Raw genomic sequence first — 6420 nt, 5'->3', positions numbered from 1 at the left:
TGAGGGGCCCGCGTACCGCAAAAAAAAAAAAAAAAAAAAAAAAAAAAAAAAAAATCTATAGAAGTGAGGTTTAGGTACCTGCATCTTTATTAAGTTCTCACCAGTGGCTCTGATAACAATAAAAGGTTGTGAACGTTTATTTCCATGAGTATTAGGTCAGGAAGGAATCCTAGAAATCAGGAAATCCTATCCCTTTGATTCATAGATGTTAAAATTGACCCAAAGATTAGGTACCTCAAGTCAGACAAGTAGCTAAGGAAAAAGCTATGAAGAAAGTGCTGTTTAAGGGTCCTAGAGAAGAGGACCAAATAATTTTAACAGATGGAAAATGTGACCTTTAAGGAAGGAAGAAGGAACTAAGGTGGTTTGGATCATGAGGACGTAGCCACCTGCAAGCATCTAAAGGAAAATAATACCTGGATTGTTGGCTTTGTGAAGCCAGGTCTTACCAAGCAGAAATTTCCATTGACAGATCAGCGAAATATTCTCCACGTCTAGTGGAAAAAACTGTAAAGGCACATAGCAAAAGGTATAGTTAAATATTCTAATACAGGGAGGGAATGGAGAGTTATTAAGAATAATCCAATTTTCCACATGAATATATCTGGATTTGCTCTTATCCTTATATATGCTTAGAATTTTCTTTTCCTTTCTTTTGGTGTTTTTAAAGATACAATTGACATACAGCACTGTATACATTTAAGGTGTACAGCATAATGATTTGACTCACATACATCATGAAATAATTGTCACAAGTTTAGTGAACATCCATCAACTCATATAGATACAAAATAAAGGAAAGAGAAAAAATTTATTGCTGGCGATGAGAACTCTTAGGATTTGCTCTCTTAACAACTTTCACATATAACATACAGCTGTGTTAATTATATTTATCATGTACATACATCCCTAGTACTTATTTATCTTATAACTGGAGGTTTGTCCCTTTTGATCACCTTCATCCAACTTCATTCTCTTTTCAACCACAGATTCCCAGGTGAACCTGTTTGCTTAGTAGCTTTAAATATTTGGTAAATGAAGCTCCCTAGGAACTTTGTTAAGGTGTAACAATGTTAGTGAATCCACTGACCTCTCCTCTCCTGGACCATAAATTCTTGGGGAGCAGAGGGCATGCCTTATACCTCATGGTGCTTTCCACAGTATCTTTAGCACTGTGGAAACTTAAGTTTGTTGGAGGAACAGGGTAGCTATTCTGGCTCTCTATTCCCCTCAACCTGGGAAGGCTGCACGGTCCTTGAGTAGAGGTGGGTCCTGCCTCCCCCAAGACCATAAGTTACATTCCAACCAAGAAAAGAAAAGCGTTCCCTTTGTTAAGTGAAAGTCCCTGCACACTTGGGGCAGCTGGACTCCTCACTAGAAAGCCTTCTTGCTGACCACTAGCCCCCTGGTCTCACTTTGTGCTGCTGTCACTCACTGTGGTCCCAGTACCTGCTGAACTAACCCAGAAAATGCTGCTGAGTGTGCAGGGTTTGGGCTACAGCATCAAGGAGGCAGCCTCAGAAAGCTGATCACAGCCCTGGATATACAGGCTGCCGGAAGCGCCAGCATCTGTAGCCTCCAGGATTTGTGTGGCTCGAGAGGGACCGCATTTGGTTTGGGATTGGTCTCTGTGTTAAAGTCCTCTACGTTTCATTCACAAAAAGCTAGGATTAACTGAGCTTTATCTCCCCCAGTGGCCTACGTACATCTGTTTCCTAATGAAACCATCAAAGTTTCTTCTGACAGGGCAAACCCAACCTGTCTTGTGAGACCTGAAAGAACATAAGTGCTAGATGAAATCGACTCCTATTTGCTGCAAAGTGAGTTTTCTCTTTTTGTGTGTGTGTTTCCTTCCCTCTGTTTAATCCCTGGCTTAAATATTTAGGGAAACACTTTTTGGGTTTTACTGTCCAGACAAAATTTAGAGAGTAATACTCCATACAGGAGTAGAGCTGTCCAATCCACCAGTCATAAGTACCCCTAAATATGGTGGCTTGATGTGTTGCCTAGGACTGCCCTGAGCCTGTTACCTTCAAAACTATTCTGCAATGTCATGGACACAAATGCCAAATTATGTTTTAGCCTCACGAGATTGTATATCCAAATAGTGGGGCAATCTAACATCTGCCTGCTAGTCCTTTGAATAAAAGGGTATGTATCCCTTTAAAAAAAATCACATGAACAAATTCCCCATTCCCCACCTTGTGTATAGAGAATATACGTATGTGTAGTAATATCTCAGGGATTAACATAATATGACATTGTGGCCAAAGCAGATGTGTGAAACCACAGCAAATAAATTAACACTCATTAAGAATCAAATCAGCACTGCTGACACATAATCTTTCATGTTTATGTCAAGCCGTGATTCCCATTCACATCAGGAGATTCCCAGGAGGGGCTAATTAAACCTGAAGGAAGAGATTTAAGTCAACACTATTCAAAAGTCATTCAGCTACAGTGCAGAAGAGCCTGCCTGGGGTCTGAGCACCCGCCTCTTCACACTCTCATTGTCATGGTCCAGCCAGAGTCCCAGCCATGCAGGATGTAGCTGGGCTTCCTGCTGAGTGTGTTTCCAGTCTGTAGAGAAGAGATGAAGAAATTGCAGGGGAAATGCACATGGGTAGGACCTACCCTTGACAGAACTGTTAAGCTGGGAGAATATATGTCAGTTCCCAAAGGCACCCTTCCTGCACTTGTTCCACATCAGAGTGTGCTGCTAAAAGTTGAATTCATCCTGTTGCTTCACATCTACAGCCAAGTTAATTATGTCGAGTTGATATTTGTCCCCAAAGGAACATTCTCTAAGACCTGGAGCTGATTTTCAAGGTTCTTCCTTGCTCTCATAATCATACATGGATTCTCCTGGTTGCCTGGTATCTTCACCTCCTGAAATCTAGCCAATTCCTGTTTTTGTCAGGACTCGGGCAACTCAGGCATTATCAACCCAGAGGCTTTTGTGATTTTCCAATTCTTGTCAATCTACATGCCTTCTGATCCCTCTTGGACACCAACATCCAAGTCTGGTCCAGAGAGCCTCCTGTTTCTGGAGCTGGATGAGATTGGAAAGGAGCTTCCACTCACTTGTCACTCACATGTTCAGCTCCCCTGCTGCAGTATTTTAATAGTCAGCTGAGGGTTTGCCAAGAGCAACCCACCAACTTGCCCATTGGATTTGGTTCACAGTATTCTCTGACCTTCAGAACCCCACACAAAAAGTTATCTTTTTGATATAAACTTATCCTTCCACCTTGACTATGGACTGCCTTTGGTCATATCTCCCATCCCTGGAATTCACCTCGAATCCATATCCTATTGACCTTTGAGCTTCCCACCATCATGCTTCACTCACTCCCCACCCCTCACTCCACCACCATAAAGAAAAGTAATCCGATAAACAGACACACCAGGGTGTTAATAACTGATAACCACTTAATGTATTATCCTTCTCAGAGGAATTATCCTCATTTAAGTTGCAAAGCCTTCATTCAAAGAAATGAATTTTTATAGGTAGTTTTCCAAACACTACACAGGAGAGAATAGCTGTTTGAGGGCCAGGGATGTTCTGAGCCCTCCCAAATCACACCACACAAGTGCTTGCTTGTTTTATTGATCTATAAAGTGGGCCTCCTTGTGGAAGTACAGGAATTGCATTAATGCTGTGGTTCTTAAATTTTACTGCACCTTAGAACCACCTGGGGAAATTTGAAAAATCCCACTGTGCTTAGGTTGTACCCCAGACCAATTAAATCAGCATTTCTGTAGATGAGCCCCATGCACTGGTATTTAAAAAAAAAAAAAAAAAACTCTCCAGGTGATTCCAGTATGCAGTCAAGTTTGAGCACTAGTGCAGTTATCCCCATCATCAACTACTTATACACAACAGCCCTCTAGGACTTCCATAAAATCGGCTTTCTCCTTGTGTTGGGAATGGTGCTTCTGGACACAAAGCCAGAATTTCATACTGAAAATGTGTTCCTGTGGTTCTGTAAGGACTTAGTATAATCCACACAAGCTAAGTAGTTAGTTGCTAAACTGCAAACACCCATTTCATTTCATCTCAGTCCACTCCTGGCCATCTGGTCCCCTGTATTCCTATTACAGGGCCATGTGTGTATTAATGAAATGATTGCATCCAATTACATCTTTTATTCAGAGCACAGGAAGAGTCCATGTATTCTCTCCAGCATCACTGTTTCTGTCAGGATGTCAGTAATCAAGTTATTCTTTCTATTTAATGCAGAGATGAGATGATCTTCCATTAAGGTAAGAGTATAAATCAAATATGTTGTTGCTTTCAATAAACTTTTAACTTTGCTGCCTGGTATCTATAATATAGGTATTTCAGTGAAAAGCATAAACCACTTGTTAGTGGTCTCCATTTTTAAATGTCCGTCATATAGTTCATATCAATAACCAAGTTGTGACAGTTGGTATACAAGAAGGATCACCTAAGAGCTAAGTTAATCACCTTTTTCTTAGTTTGTCTAGGCTTTGTTTCTGCAGCAGCTCAGATGGTCAGAAAGCCACATGCCTAGACTATATCTTTCTGCCATTTCTTGATGGAGGAGGGAAGGGTTGCCGGTGGGAGGGGGGGAACCCACTTCTTAACCTGAATACTTACCACAGTCTTTTGTGTTGCTGCAATCAAGACAATTCACTTCCTAAGGGAAATTATAGTACCAACTGTTCAAATAAAAAGGAAGTCTTTCCATCTTTTGACATCTGAATGAACAAAAATGAATGAAAGATGGATGAAGGGATTAAGTCACATGCTACTCACGCCTTTAACTAGTCAGGTACTCTCCTACCCCTTTACCTTCCTAGAGCATATATTTAAAAAATTGACAGGGATGCATGTGTATCTACTGTGTGCATATATATGCATTGCTACAATCAAATTCCACCAACCCATTAAATTTCATCTTTGCAGATAGATTCTTGGCCCTCTCATTTTTTTGTTCAATGGAGATTTTTTCGTCTCCTTCTCTGTGCCAGGGGGATACAAGAGTAAGCAGAACAACATGGTCCTTGACCTCATGGAATTGAAAGTCTATTAGGAGATACATACTAATTAATAAAATAATCTCAAATACTAATGTATAAGTTTAAAACTGGGCTAAGTGCTACCAGTAGATAGCTCTGAGCTAGATCTGCAGCCCTGAGTATAGAATGGGGCAAGGGATGGCTGGCCTACTTTGTGGGGAAGGGTCAGGGGTAAAAGGCATTCTCTAGCTGAGATCTAAAGGAAGAGTCATGAACCAAGTAAAAGGGGTGAAAGAGGACCTTCTGAGCTGGGGGAACAGGAGTGAACAGACCCTGGGGCAGGAGAAAGTAGCACATTCAAAGAACTGCAAGGGCTAACATGTGTGGTTCACAGAGCAAGGCGGGGAGGCTGGAGAGGCAGGCAGGGATCTGATCAAGCAGAACCTTAGAGGCCAGGGCAAAGGGGTTGGCTTTTTCTCCAAAAATAATGTGCAGCTTTTGATGGCTTGTAAGAGGGGAGTGACATGATTAGGCTTGTTTTTGAAAGCTCAATCTATTTGCATTATGGAGAGAACAGTTTGGAGGGGCTGGGCAACAGTGGATGCAGGGAAACCAGTGACAACACCAACACTGCTGATGGGCTACACTCAGTAACACCCACATGCACTTGCCTTCCTTCCCTTGGAGACTGGGTGGCCACACCAAGGAAATGCCTCTAGTATCTAACCCTGTCTGCTTTTAGGGAAATGAACTAGAGGACTCCTCAGGAACCATCCCAAGCTCATCATCCTCTTTAATTATGTAGGAAATAAATGGGCCCTGACTGTAATGGTCAACATAATACCTCCATGATTCTCTGAATCTTGCAAATTGTGATGCCCCTTTCAAACATGCTCATCTCTGGGCACAGTAAACAAATTGTAGTGGGTTACCCCTCCCTTGGCACTTAGCAATTTTAAAGAAAAGGTAAGAGTGGGTCCCCCAACCAGGGAGGCCAGGGCTCCCTTTTTTTTTGCATTAGAAATTCAGATTTTGCCTGAGTTCTACAGTTCACTAGGAGCCAGAGCAAAGAGCAGGTGGAGGGCGGAGTTCTTGGAAGGAGGAAAAGCATGTTGAGACGTTAATATTTAAGAATTTCCTGAGATTTTTGGCCGTTCATTTTAAGGAGCAGTGTTTAAAGATGGTGCAAGTATCAAATAGGACGAAGGAGATCAAAACTACTGTTGATGAAATGAATCCTGCAAAGAACACTAATGAAAATAGTCTCCCTAGGAGAATATAAACTTACTCCAAATTTGGTGCCATAACTCAAGCTAGTTCTGAGGCTCTGCAGAGGTCCTTGTTAGCATGTAAGAAAATCCTCATTACTTGAAAAATCACACCTGAGTTTTTACTACAAGTTGTATGAGCCACCTTGATTACCCAATTTATCTT

The 6420-nt window shown here is 41.6% G+C and overlaps 1 long non-coding RNA gene across 1 annotated transcript in view; it reads left to right on the top strand.

Annotated features, from left to right (window-relative positions):
• Nucleotides 1-1716, top strand: part of LOC114487155 (uncharacterized) — a 5432-nt gene extending 3716 nt beyond the window's left edge. Inside the window, exon 3 of the long non-coding RNA XR_003681944.1 lies at nucleotides 1695-1716. This is a non-coding gene — a long non-coding RNA (uncharacterized lncRNA). The remainder of the gene's footprint in view (nucleotides 1-1694) is intronic.
• Nucleotides 1717-6420: the final 4704 nt, after the last annotated feature.

The sequence above is a fragment of the Physeter macrocephalus genome, chromosome 11 (assembly GCF_002837175.3).
Source record: "Physeter macrocephalus isolate SW-GA chromosome 11, ASM283717v5, whole genome shotgun sequence".
Lineage (NCBI taxonomy): Eukaryota > Metazoa > Chordata > Mammalia > Artiodactyla > Physeteridae > Physeter > Physeter macrocephalus.
This window is presented reverse-complemented; position numbering and strand designations above follow the sequence as displayed.